The sequence below is a fragment of the Triticum dicoccoides genome, chromosome 4A (assembly GCF_002162155.2).
Source record: "Triticum dicoccoides isolate Atlit2015 ecotype Zavitan chromosome 4A, WEW_v2.0, whole genome shotgun sequence".
Taxonomy (NCBI): Eukaryota; Viridiplantae; Streptophyta; class Magnoliopsida; order Poales; family Poaceae; genus Triticum; species Triticum dicoccoides.
Window position 1 is genome coordinate 235,247,296 of NC_041386.1, and position 14,150 is coordinate 235,261,445.

Below are 14,150 nucleotides of genomic sequence, written 5' to 3' on the forward strand. Positions count from 1 at the left end.
AATATCCTTACTGATCATCCTCACAAGAGGCACAGATCACTAGGAAACAACACGAACATATGGCCATATGAGATAAACAGCTCAAGGACTTAGTGGAAATGCTAAGTACCTGAAATCAGCATTATCAAGTGCCTCACATTGGAAGTTTGTGCTAGTCACCACACACATCACAAAAATACATGGGTTGCACCTCTGGAAAGATGGCAAAACCCTTAACAAAACATATGTAGAGCTCATGGGCATGCCATGCACACAATAATCATGGCAAAAATGACAAATATCTAAATGGAGCAGCAGATCTGACAATTATCTCAAGTAGCACTCTGCTAACAGCATTTCGGGCATCAAGATTAACTCAAATGAAAATGATGCAATGAGATGAAATGATGTACTCTCTGAGGCGAACATTTTGATATGCTATATGCATGAATCGGAGCTATGGATGCAAAGTTACGATGCGATGAACATGAGCATATGAATCTGGGAATTTCGGGGACTTAGACAAATTTTACCCTCGTAGAAACAGATCTAGGGTTGACTTGCACGTGGCTCGAGGTTCACCGGGATCCTTGCCGGAATTGACGGAGAAGATGACCGGAGATGTGGCTCCGCCGAGCTGGGAGGCCGTCCGGTCGCCGGGACGGGGAGATCCGGGGACGGGGATCCTGGATCCGGCGTCGGAGGCGAGCGGGGCGGCCATGGCAGAGGCGGAGGGCGCGCTCTAGAGGTCGGCGGCGGTGATGGGTGGCAGCTCTGTTGATGAAGGTCTCCGGCGATGGCGATGGAGTACGGCGGCGCTCGGCAAGCAGATGAGGAGGCGCGGCGAAGAACTCGGGTGCGGGGTTCGCAGGCACGCCGGCGGGCGGCTCGGGGAGATCCGGCAGCCGAAGACGATGAACTCTGGTCGCCGACGATGGGGCTGACGGCGGCCGGAGCAGGCGAGACGGCGGCGAAGAACGCACGGTCGGACGGCATGGGGCGCGGGTGCATGCGGGCCGGGCGGCAGTGCACATGGGCACGCGCGGGCCCCGGATAGGCTCCGCGGGCCACGGCGGCGGTGGGAGGAGAGAGAGGGCGGCGGGAGGTGAGGTGGCGTGCTCCGGTTGGTTGGCGGTGTCGGCGGGATGACGTGGCGCGACGCCACTAGCCGGAGCGAGGTGGAGGGCGGACATGTCCGGCCGGTGGTGGGAATTTTTTCCGGCGGCGCGAGGAGCGGGACTAGGGTTTGATCTGCGCGAGATTTTTGGAGGGAGGCACATATATATAGGTAGAGGGAGCTAGGAGAGTCCAAATGAGGTGCGGTTTTCGGCCACGCGATCGTGATCGAACGACCGAGATGATGGAGGAGGTTTAGGTGGGTTTTGGGCCAAAATGCAGGGGTGTTGGGCTGCAACACACACTATGCCTTTTCGGTCCCTCGGTTAACCGTTGGAGCATCAAACGAAGTCCAAATGGTATGAAACTTGACAGGCAGTCTACCGGTAGTAAACCAAGGCTGCTTGGCAAGTGTCGGTGCAATCCAGAAACGTTTAATCCCCACACGCGAAAGAAAGGTAGAAATGACCACCGGAGGAGAACGGAGCGCCGGATTGCAAAACGGACAACGGGGGAAATGCTCGGATGCATGAGACGAACACGTATGCAAATGAAATGCACATGATGACATGATATGAAATGCATGACATGCAAGCAATGACAAGGCAACAACAGCGAATAACTGGAGGACACCTGGCACATCGGTCTCAGGGCGCTACAATAAGGCCGAGCCTTCCACCCTTTACCAAGTGTATAGATGCATTAATTAAATAAGAGATACTGCGATATCCCAACATATCCATGTTCCAAACATGGAACAAACTTCATCTTCACCTGCAACTAACAACGCTATAAGAGGGGCTGAGCAAAGTGGTAACATAGCCAAACAACGGTTTTCTAGGGAAGGTGGGTTAGAGGCTTGACATGGCAATATGGGCGGCATAACGGTAGAACGAACAACTAACAAGCAAATATAGAAGTGATTTCAAGGGTATGGTCATCTTTCCTGAGATCCCGCAAGGAAGAAGAACGAGTCCATGAAGAAGACAGACGGACGAAGTCGAACGAATCCTCACAAACGCGACATTATCGGAACCTACCCGAAGAAGCAACACTGGAAAGAAGGTAAACAACCATCACATACACATGGCATGATGCACAGTCAGGTATGATGCATGTCCGGTTTAATGAGGCATGGCATGGCAAAGTGCACATGCAAAATTACAAGTTAAGTGGAGCTCAATATGCAACGAGTTGCATATTGATGAAACACCACATGACTTATTTAGTTCACTCTCATTTATGTACCCAACAAAATTAAAAGTTTTTAAACATGGTAAGAGATGAAGCATATGAAAACTACCTATCTAGGCAAGTTTAAATGAGGCCGGAACAACAAACAACAAGTACAGAAACTCCTCATGTGCATATTTTAGGTTTGGTACTGTTCTGCCCTAAACACCATTTTAGAGTTGTTAAACATGCAAGATGACTGCACCTTGTTAAACTAGGAATTTTTCTACCCCATTTACATATAAAGTTTATTAGAAACCGAGTTATGGTTATTAAGTTATGAATTAAAGCATTTTAGCATGGCATATGAGCAAAATTAATCAAACAACATTTTAAACATGTTAAACATGGATTAAAGTGGCATATTATTAAACTAGATGAAATTCTAAGCATTTTTCATATATAATGTTTTTACATATGATGCACAGTTGTTGAGTTTTAATATGCATGGAGTTTAGGTACGTTTCTGCAAAACGGTAAACTTCTGGATAAATAGACAGATCGTCTGTTAAAAAAACAGAAGTTGGGCGAAAGTGGCTGGCCCAACTGTGCATAGTCAAAAGGGCTGGGTGAAGCTCACATTGGGCCTGGCCCGGTCAGTGGAGAGGTAGGCCGGAAGGGGCGCTGGGTGAGGAGGCCCGTTGGGCCATCGACGCGCTGGTCGCAGCCTAGGCGCGGGTCAACGCACGGTGGTGCTCGTTCTAGCGAGGTGCTCGCATGCCAGCTGCTCGATGCAGGCAAGCAGAGGACGCAGCGGCCGTGGACTCGGCCAAGGGTGGCGCGATGGAGGGAAGGTGGAGGACGGAGCGGAGCGGGACTCGGCGCTGGCGTCCCCCGGTGATGAACTAGAGGAGGTGCTCGGGCAGCTCGATCGAGCAAAACAGGCAGCCTGGGTTCGCGCGGGTCAACAGAGGAGCCGCTCGGCTGGGTCAACTCCGGCACAAGGCAGAGCTGGGCTTGGCGTGGTTCCGGCAAAGGAGAAGCAAAGGAGGGCTCCCGCGGCGACGTGACAACAAGGCGCAGAACCAGCGCGGGGCGAGGACGACGGAGAATGCTGACGAGCTTCCTTGGGGACAAGCTGACCATGGCGCTCCTGCAGGTAGCGGCGGTCAGGGAGGCAGCAAAACGAGGGGAGGTGAGTGAACGGATCCAGGGACGCGTCGGCGACCTGCTCAGACGACGATGGTAGTACCCGGTAGGGTTAGTCCCTCAAGGTGGAGCCGCACCAGGAGACACGGGAACTCCTCGACATGGTTCCTCGGGTGCGGCGGCGCTGCTGGCCCGGTGGTTCTCCGACGAAGATGGAGGCGACGGGGTCGCAGACTTGACAAATCCGGCCGCGGGACACCGGTTCCCGACGGCGGTGAGGTGAACTGGAGCTCGGGGAGGCATCCATGGCGTGCTCGAGAAGAAGCAGAGGAGGCGGGTGAGCTCTGCCGGCTCTCAGGAAGAACAAGAGGTGGAGCGGGAGCTTGGCTCCGTGGAGGTGCTCGAAGCAGAGGATCCAGGGGCGCGATTCCATTTGAGCTTGAGCGGCACTCGGGGTTGGCTGCGGCTTGCTCGGGATTTGGGAAGCGTGGAAATCACTGGAGGTGGTCGGAGGCCGCGGTTGGAGGGTGGTGGATCTGAGAAGGATGGTGGTTGGCTAGGTGGGGAAAACGAGGCGGAAGAAGATTGCGGCGGCGGCGATGGGATGGAAGGGATAGTCTGCCTAAAACCTAGGGTTAGACTATTTATATAGGTAGGTTGGTTAGGTTAGGGGCTACTCGGTCACGCTGATGGGAATCGGGCGGTCACGAAATAAATAGCTTAGGGAGTCCAAATAATATCACACAGATGTTTTATAGACGTTTGGGGATGATCTGGACCAAACGGTAGCGATAGTCCAGGTCGGGTTCAGGACAGCTTCGGACGTGCACTCGTGGGGGGTCGATGCACTGCGCAAAGAGGGTTAGACGGACAAGGTCAAGTGTGTGGTTGGGCTAAGAAGAGAGAGGAAGAAAGCAACCCGGCAACCGTTTCCAGAGACCGGAAACATTTGACGTTTGACCAACTATAATGTCGCTATAGTTTAACGGTTGGGCTAACAAATGAACTCCGAATGCGATGAAATTTGGCAGGCATCCTATCTACACTATAAAAACACCGCATGCCAACTTTGAACCCATTCCGAGAGCATTTCCTGGACACTTATAAAATAGTATTTCAGATGTGCCGCGGGCGCGTGCGAGTGTGTCTGGGCTCAGAACAGACAATGGACGGAACTCGGGAAACCCATACGGATGCAAGTTTCGAAAAGATGCAGATGTTATGCGGGTGATGAAATGGCAAGATGCAACACGCAAGCAAATGACAAGGGAACAATAGCGAGTAACTGGAAGACACCTGGCGCATCGGTCTCGGGGCGTCACACACGTATCTAGGGGCAATCTTCCCTTTGATACCAAAGCGACGAGTGCCTTTCATTGGAGAGACGTGGAGGTGGACATGGTCTCCGATCTCGAAAGCCAAGTCATGGTGCTTGCTATCATAGTAACTCTTGTGGCGCGATTGCGCGGCTTTGATATTTTCACGGATGACTTTACACATTTCTTCAGCTTATGTGATTAAGTCATTGCCAAGAAGTTGGCGTTCACCAGTCTCTGCACAATTGAGAGGAGTATGACACTTTCTGCCATAGAGAATTTCGAATCAGGCCTTGCTTGAACTCGCTTGGAAGCTGTTATTGTAGGAGAACTCGGCATATGGAAGACAATCTTCCCACTTCATACCGAAGGAGATTACACAAGCCCTGAGCATATCTTCGAGAACTTGATTTACTCGCTTGATTTGGCCACTTGTTTGAGGATGGAAAGTTGTGCTGAAGGGAATGTTGGTGCCCATGGCCTTTTGGAAGGAGTCCCAGAACTTGGAGGTGAAAATGCTTCCATGATCAGAAGATATCAATTGTGGAATAACGTGCAAGGAGACAATCCTGGAGGTGTATAGCTCTGCCAAATGAGCTGTTGTGATAGATTCTTTGATTGGAAGGAAATGAGCCACTATAGTAAGCTTCTCGATGATAATGAAGATAGCATCATTTCCATGCTTGGACTTAGGAAATCAAGTAATGAAGTCCATCTCGATATGGTCAAAGTTCCATTGTGGAATAGCAAGAGGTTGGAGAACACCAGCTGGTCGTTGGTGTTCTGCTTTCACCTTTCGGCAGACATCACATTCATTCATGAATTGAGCAAACTCTTGCTTTATTCGAGTCCACAAATACGACAGCTTGAGGTCATGGTACATCTTCGTACTTCTAGCATGAATGGAAAGAAGATAATTGCACGCTTCGTTCATTATGACCTTCTTTAGATCACCTTTAGGAAACACAATCCGATCCTCCAAGAATAGAGTGTCTTTGTCATCAATGTAATAACACTTGTATTTGGGTTGGCTCTTGGCAATCCCATGTTTCACCTTCTTCACCATGGTATCAAGGAGTTTTGCCTCACGAATTTGATCTTCCAAAGTAGGAGAGACTTGGAGGTTGGCAAGAAAGCCTTGAGGAACAACTTGGAGGTTCAGTTTGTGGAAAGCTTCACAAAGGTCCGGTTGGAAGGGCTTGAGAATTAAGCTGTTGCAATAAGCCTTCCTGCTCAACGCATCTGCAATCACATTGGCCTTGACTGTAGTATATTCAATACTCGGATTGTATTCTTGAATCATCTCAACCCATCGAGTCTGTCTGAGGTTGAGGTTGGGGTGAGTGAAGATGTACTTGAGGCTCTTATGATCTATGAAAATGTCCACCTTCCTTCCCAACAAGAGATGTCTCCATGTTAATAATGCATGGACAACTATCGCCAACTCAAGATCGTGAGTGGGGTAGTTCCTTTCGTTGGCCTTCAACTAACGAGAGGTATAGGCCACAACTTTGCTCTCTTGCATTAACACAGCGCCAAGACCTTGTAAGGACGCATCACAGAAAACTTCGAATGGCTTGGATTCATCAGGAGGAATTAAGACAGGAGCTTTGACTAGCTTCTCTTTGAGGGTGTTGAAAGCAATGTCACATTCAGGTGTCCAGACATACTTAACATGTTTTGGAGGATGTTGGAAAGAGGCTTTGCAATCTTTGATAAATTCTCAACGAATCTTCGGCAATAGCTTGCAAGTCCAAGAAAACTGCGGAGCTGCTTGACATTCTGAGGAGGTTCCCAATTCACAATTGCAGACGCCTTCTTGGGATTAACAGCGATGCCCTTGGCGGAGATGATATGACCAAGGTAATGAACCTCATCAAGCCAAAACTCACACATGGAAAACTCCACATAGAGTTGATGCTCTCTGAGCTTGTCGAGCACCAATCTCAAATGCTTGGCATGATCCTCCTTATTCTTGGAGAAGACCATGATATCATCGAGATACACCAGGACGAAAGCATTTGTGTAAGGGTTGAAGATGAAGTTCATCATGCGAGAGAACATTGGAGGAGCATTGACAAGTCCAAAAGACATGACAGTATATTCATAAGAACCATAGCTTGTTCTGAATGCTGTCTTTGGGATATCTTCTTCACGAATGCGAATCTGATGATAACCCATACGGAGGTCAAGCTTGGAGAATACTTTAGCACCTTTAATTTGCTCAAATAGCTCATTGATGTTGGGAAGTGGATACTTGATCTTAATTGTCTTCTTGTTCAATGGACGGTAGTCAACACAAAGTCGGTCCGTGCCATCCTTCTTCCAGACAAAAAGAACACCACAACCCCATGGAGATGAACTCGGTCTGATTAGACCCATACGCTCTTGTTCATCGAGTTGTTTCTTCAATTCCTTCAACTCCTCTGGTCCAAGCTAGTATGGATGCTTGCATACGGGTTCCTTACCAAGCTCAAGATCGATAACGAATTCAACTGGCCGGCAAGGAGGCATTCCCGGAAGCGCTTCTGGAAAGACATCTTGGTATTCACAAATGACTGGAATCTGAGAAATGGCATTCAACTCGCCCTTCTAATTGAGAGAAAATAGTCTAATGGTTTCGTCATGAGCTGCGTAGATGATCACATCCTCAGAAGAGTGTGTTAATTGAATTTCCCTGGCAGCACAATCAAGTTGGGCCCTAAGCTTAGAAAGCCAGTCCATCCCGAGAATTAGATCAATATCCGAGTCACCAAGAACAATTGGAGAAGACAGAAATTTATAGTTGCCCATCTTGATACCGACATTCGGAACCCACATGCTAGATCTCAAACGCTTAGCCGGAGAAACAACTTGCAATGCTCTAGGTAGAACCTTTGTGTCAAAATTGTGCTTTGATGCAAATGGATATGACATGAAAGAATGCGATGCACCGGTATCAAATAAGACTTTTGCAGGAAAGTCATTAATAGGAAGATTACCCATGATCACTTCCGAAGAATCCTCTGCCTGAGCTGCATTCATCATGTTCACCTTTGCAAACTTGGAATTATGCTTGACCACTTCATTGCCGGAAGATCTCACAGGAGGAGGGGGCGGAAGGCGCCTTTAGTTGAAGAACTTGTTTGCATAGTGCCCTTTCTGCTGACACTTGTTGCAAGTCACTTCTGAGAGAAGGCGATTATAAGGAGCACTTGACCTTGGAGCTTGAGACTGAGCTTTGTTCTGATAGCCAGGGTTGGGTGGGTGGGAAGATCCATTGCCACCTCTGCTCTTCTGCTGGTAGGGCTGATGAAACGGAGGAGGAGGCGGAAGCCAGAACTTTTGTTGCTTAGCTGCCACTTGTGAGGAAGAAGAAGATTGAACTGCGTCCCTGACTCTCTTCCTGGAAGCCTCACACTTGAGCTGAGCAGCTTCTTGCTTGAGTGCCATGTTATAGAATTGATCGAACTTAGTCGGCTCAAGAAGCATGCGAGCTAATTGCAGATCTTCTCTGAGGCCACCTCTTTTCACCAGGAACGTCTTGTTTAGCAAATCGAGCAAGTTTCTAAAACTGGATATTGTATTGGTACACAGACATGCTGCCTTGCTTCAGATTGCGGAACTCCTCACGCTTGCTCTCAGCAACACTTGGTGGGAGATTGTGAGCTTTGAAGTCCCGGCGGAAATCATCCCCGGTAATCACACGACCTCCTCTGGAATCTCTGTATTGTTGAAACCACTCAGCAGCTTGGTCCTTGAGTTGAAACGAAGCAAACATGACAAAGTCCTCAGGCCTGACATTGCTACATTCAAAATGCTTGCAGATGTCCACGAGCCAATCGTCGGCGTCTGTGGCTTCGACATAGTTGCTAAAAGACTTCGGCCGGTTTGCGAGGAACTGGTTGAGAGTAGCAAACTGAGGCTGATTGTTGGAATTCCCTTGGCCTTGATTTCCTTGGTTTCCTTGACCTTGGTTGCACTCTTGCAAGAGTTGCAAAAGCATCTGAGTGTTGGCGTTGGTGGCTACCATGATAGCTTGCCATGCCTCCGGAGGTGGAGGTGGTGGCTGAGGGTTCGACTGATTCCCATCATTGTGTTCTGGATTCACACGCATTAGAGGAGCCATCCCGAAGAGGGTGACATCCGGTAGAATCCTGATAACCAGATAGACAAGCTGAATTAATGGATCAAAATTGCAACATATAGTCTCACAATGAATTCCAAAGTAAATCATCACACGTCCATTAAGGTGAGAAGCCACTTAGATAAAGGTAGATGAATGAAACAACAAGGTATGAATATGAACAAATAAGTGGTAAGGATTACCCAATCACAAACCAAATATCAGCGGGAAGAAATACTAGAGCTACTTGAATTCCCACCTATAAAACTCCTAAAACTTTCTGGTTATGCAATCAGGTGTTGGGGATACAGGGGAAGCATAATATCTCACCCAAACTAACAATCCCGACATCCAGTTGTATCCATCCTTCAACACATAACCAAGAAACCTTCGGAAATCATGTACCTCAACATTCAAAAATCATCCATCATACGAGTTATGGAATACTGCCGAACTCCCGCCCCAGTACTAGGAGGCGTCGAGGTTATCTCACCAACAACTGCATAAAAGAGATTTTCGATGTCGGCAAACTCATGTATTCCAGAACTGCAACGATAAAATTATGACGACAACACCTCGGAGCTCAACTCCCCGGGACACTGCCACAACCCCTAAATGTCAGGAGGCACCAAGAACAATGTTCTCATCACAAGAATATCAGAACGATTCCAAGATACCTGCGTGATCCTAATTTTTTTTTGAAATTTCAGGAGAGAAAAGTCAAAACTTCTACGTCAGGGGGCCTCATCAAAGCGACGAAGGGAATGAGGAGTAAAAAGAATCCTACTCTCCGATATATATAATCCAAAGACTCAAAACATTTTGTTCTAGACTCAACAACGTTAGCGATTCAATCAAGCAGGGGTCTCCTAAGTCGAGGATGGATCTGATTACCAACTTGTAACACCCACACTGCGGCTATATCTCCCACGTGTCGGGGCACGACTTAGAGGCATAGCCGCATGGTACTTTAGTTGCAAGAGGGGTAATCTTCACACAATCCCATGTACTAAATAAGAAAGGGATAAAGAGTTGGCTTACAATTGCCACTTCACACAATACATAAATAAATCATACATCATCCAAATGCACTCAAAGACCGACTACGGCCAAATAAAACAGAAAAGGAAGATAAACCCCAAATGCTAGATCCCCAGTCGTCCCAACTGGGATCCACTACTGATCATCAGGAAACAAAACATAGTAACGATCGAGGTCCTCGTCGAACTCCCACTTGAGTTCGGTAGCATCGCCTGCACTAGTATCCTCGGCACCTGCAACTGTTTGGGAGTATCTGTGAGTCACAAGGACTCATCAATTTCACACACGCGAGATCAAGACTATTTAAGCTTATAGGTAGGAGAAGGTAGTGAGGTGGAGCTGTAGCAAGCACTAAGCATACGTGATGGCTAACATACACAAATAAGAACAAGCAGAGAAGCAACTCAACAGTTGAGAAGCTAGAAGTGATCCTGAAACTACTTACGTTCAAGCATAACACAAGACTGTGTTCACTTCCCAGACTCCGTCGAAGAGAGACCATCATAGCTACACACGCGGTTGATTCATTTTAATTAAGTAAAGTGTCAAGTTATCTACAACCGGATATTGAAAAATTCCCGTCGAATTGGGGTAGTAGTTTACGCTTCGGGCAATTCTTGTTTGGGCATTCAAGGCCGTACTCTTCGGCTGCCAAGACATTAGTCCATCTGTCATTGAGCAGATCTTGGTCAGCTTGCAGCTGTTGCTGTTTGTTTTTTAGGCTTCTAGCCATGGCTATTAGCCTGTGTTTAAAGCACTCTTGTTCGAGGGGTTCCTCTAGCATCATAAAATCTTTGTTGTTGAGCCTTACATCGTCTTCGGAGAGTGGCAGATAGTTGCTATCCTCCGAGTCATTATTCCCTGTTTGTTTGTCAGGGTCGTCTTGCCCGTCCTCTCGATCACCCTATTCGGATGTCGGTTCGATGAGGTATTCTTGGCGTTCTACGGAGAATCATTGTATTCGGTGCCGGTATTGGTGTTCTTACTGCAGCGCGATTTAGGGTTGCGCTGCATAAGTCGACGCTTCGGCGGTATCTCAGGATGTTCGTCTTCGGCTGGGTTTTTCTCATCATCGTCGTCACCGTTTTTAGGTGTATCCACCATGTATACGTCATAGGAGGAGGTGGCCGTACAACGTCCTGTAACTACCGGGTTTTGGGCCTCCTCCTTTCTGGCATCGTCGTCCATATCGTCGAGGTCTTCGTAGGCGTAATCAAGCATGTCGGTTAGGTTCTTGACAGTGGCGATGAAGTGGGTGGTGGGTGGGAAATAAGATTTCCTATTTCCAGCCCCTAGTCCGGGCTGGGCGCGATTCAGAAGCGGATCCTATGTGATGACGAGGGATCGCATTAGGTCCAAAGCCTTGTTTAAGAGCGGGGTTTGGACATGGTCAGAAGTTTCTGGGCCGAGCTCGCATCACGCGGGCCTCGAAGGTTCGGAAGTAGTATCTGGAGGAGAGTCCGGCCTTGCAATGATTGCCGGAGACGCTATTATCTCAGTGCTGAGCTCTAAGGCCATAGATAGTCCGGCAGGCTCTAGACTCCCATCTTCGGACCAGATGACGCACTCCGGATCTTAGGTCGGAGCGGTGGTTGAGGCTGCGAACCCTTGGAAGATCAAGTCTCCTCGGACATCAGCGACATAGTTCAGGTTTCCAAAACTGATCTGGTGACCAGGGGCATAGCTGTCGATCTGCTCCAGGTGGCAACCGAGTTGGCCCGCAGTGCGAAGTCGCCAAATACAAAGAGCTGGCCGGGGAGAAAAATCTCCTTCGCGGCAGCATGGTTGTAGATGATTGATGGAGCCATCAAGCCTTTTGACGACGGCGCAGTGGAACTCTCAATGAAAGCACCAATGTCAGTGTCAAAACCGGCAGATCTCGGGTAGGGGGTCCCGAACTATGCGTCTAAGGATGGATGGTAACAGGAGACAGGGACACAATTTTAACCCAGGTTCGGGCCCTCTTGATGGAGGTAATATCCTACGTCCTGCTTGATTGACTTTGATGAATATAGGGGTTAGAAGAGTTGATCTACCATGAGATTGTAATGGTAAACCCTAATTGTCTAGCATGTATGATTATGATTCTGTCTGTATGGACTAAACCCTCCGGTTTATATAGAAACCAGAGGGGGCTAGCGTTATACAGAGTCCGTTACAGAGAAAGGAATATTCATATCCACACACTAAGCTTGCCTTCCATGCCAAGGAGAGTCCCATCCGGACACGAGGGAAGGCCTTCTATCTTGTATCTTCACAGTCCATCTGTCCGGACCAAATCACGTATCCCGGACACCCGGGGACCCCATAATCCAGGACTCCCTCACCCGGGGAGGGCCACGTTTACCTCACGAGCGAACTGCTTGAAGATGCGCTGGGAGGCTGGGGCCTGTGCACCATCCAAGATGCAGGCAAATGGCGCAAGGCTCCTAGACGCCCCCAGCCCCTTCATCCTGGTGGTGGTCGTCGTTCCTTCTGGGTGGTGGCGGCAGCGGAGGGAGGCCGGTATTTCCCTGAGGATGGTCCTCTTGAGGCTGGTCTCTCCAGGCGCCCTCGTGAGGCTGGCCTTGCCAGTGATGCTCACAAGGCTGGTCGCGCCACTCCTGGCGTGGACTGCGGTCATCCTGAAAGTGCTAGTGATCGACTAGAGGGGGTTGAATAGGCGATTTTTATGAAAGTCTTCAAAACATGGAAGTTTTGAAGACAAACGATAGAAATAAACCCATTACCATGCGGCGGAAGGTAGACTACACTAAGCGAGCCATACTCAAGTATTCAATGAAATGAAAGCATAAAGACTAATAGCACCTAGGCAGTATAGATCAGGATGGAAGATAGTATGAAGCCAATCGGAACAAGCAGTCACACAGTGAAGACAGAAGATAATGTAGACAAGCAATGACTTCACAAGGACCAACTATAAATAAAGAGATGGGGAAGATAGAACCGGTAGCTCGTTAAAGACAATGATTTGTTTTACCAGTTCCAGTTGCTATGACAACTGTACGTCTGGTTAGGGAGGCTGAGATTTAACTCAGAAGACCGTGTCTTCACCTTATTCCTCTTGAGCTAAGGACACCTAGTCCTCGCCCAATCACTCTGGCAAGTCTTCAAGGTAGAGTTCCAAACCTTCACAGACTTCGTTCATTGGCGATCCACAATGACTCTTGGATGCTCAGAACGGGACGCCTAACCGGCTGGAGGATTCACAGTCCTCAAGTGTAATAAGTTTTCAGATCACACAGACAGGAAGACTTATGTGATGCCTAACACTCTTTGGCTCTGGGTGTTTAGGGCTTTGTCCTCGCAAGGAATTCTCTCTCAAAGGCTTCGAGGTGGGTTGCTCTCAAACGACAAAAGCCGTATACTAACTCTGAGCAGCCAACCGTTTATGGTTGTAGGGGGTGGGCTATTTATAGCCACTAGGCAACCCGACCTGATTTGTCTGAAATGACCCTAGGTCACTAAGGAACTGACACGTGTTCCAACGGTCAGATTTCAAACACACACGGCAAATTTACTTGGGCTACAAGCAAAGCTGACTTATCCGGCTCTGAATAAGTTTTGCTCTCATTGTCTTCACTCGAAGACATAGGATTTTGGTTAAGCATCACTTCAGTCATTCTGACTAGTTCACTTGGACCCCACTTAACAGTACGGTGGTTCCTATGACTCAACAAAGAAGAAAAAGAACGACGAAACAACTAAGTCTTCGCGCTCCATAGTCTTCACACAATCTTTTCTCTTGTCATAGTCTTCAATGTGAATGTCTTCACATACCACCTTTGACTTCAATGTCTTCATACATTTTTAGGGATCATCTCTGGTAGGAAAACCGAATCAATGAGGGACTTCTACCTGTGTTATCCTGCAATTCTCACAAACACATTAGTCCCTCAATCAGGTTTGTCGTCAATACTCCAAAACCAACTAGGGGTGGCACTAGATGCACTTACAATCTCCCCCTTTTTGGTGATTGATGACAAACTGGTTGAAGTCTTCAACGGGGAATAAAATATGTGAAATTGTAAAGGATAGGGTATTGTCGTCATAAGTGGCAAAGGCTCCCCCTGAAGATGTGCATATAAGTAATTTTCTCTTGGAATGCAAATGCACATGGCAGGTTGTACTTGTGGAGATCCCCTTCAACTTATGATGACAATTCATTATGCATGATTTGATGTAATGAAGAGAATGACATGCATAATGAAAAATGGACGTCTGCAAAATGACCTAAGTGCGGAAGTTATCATCGCACATGCGGAATTTAT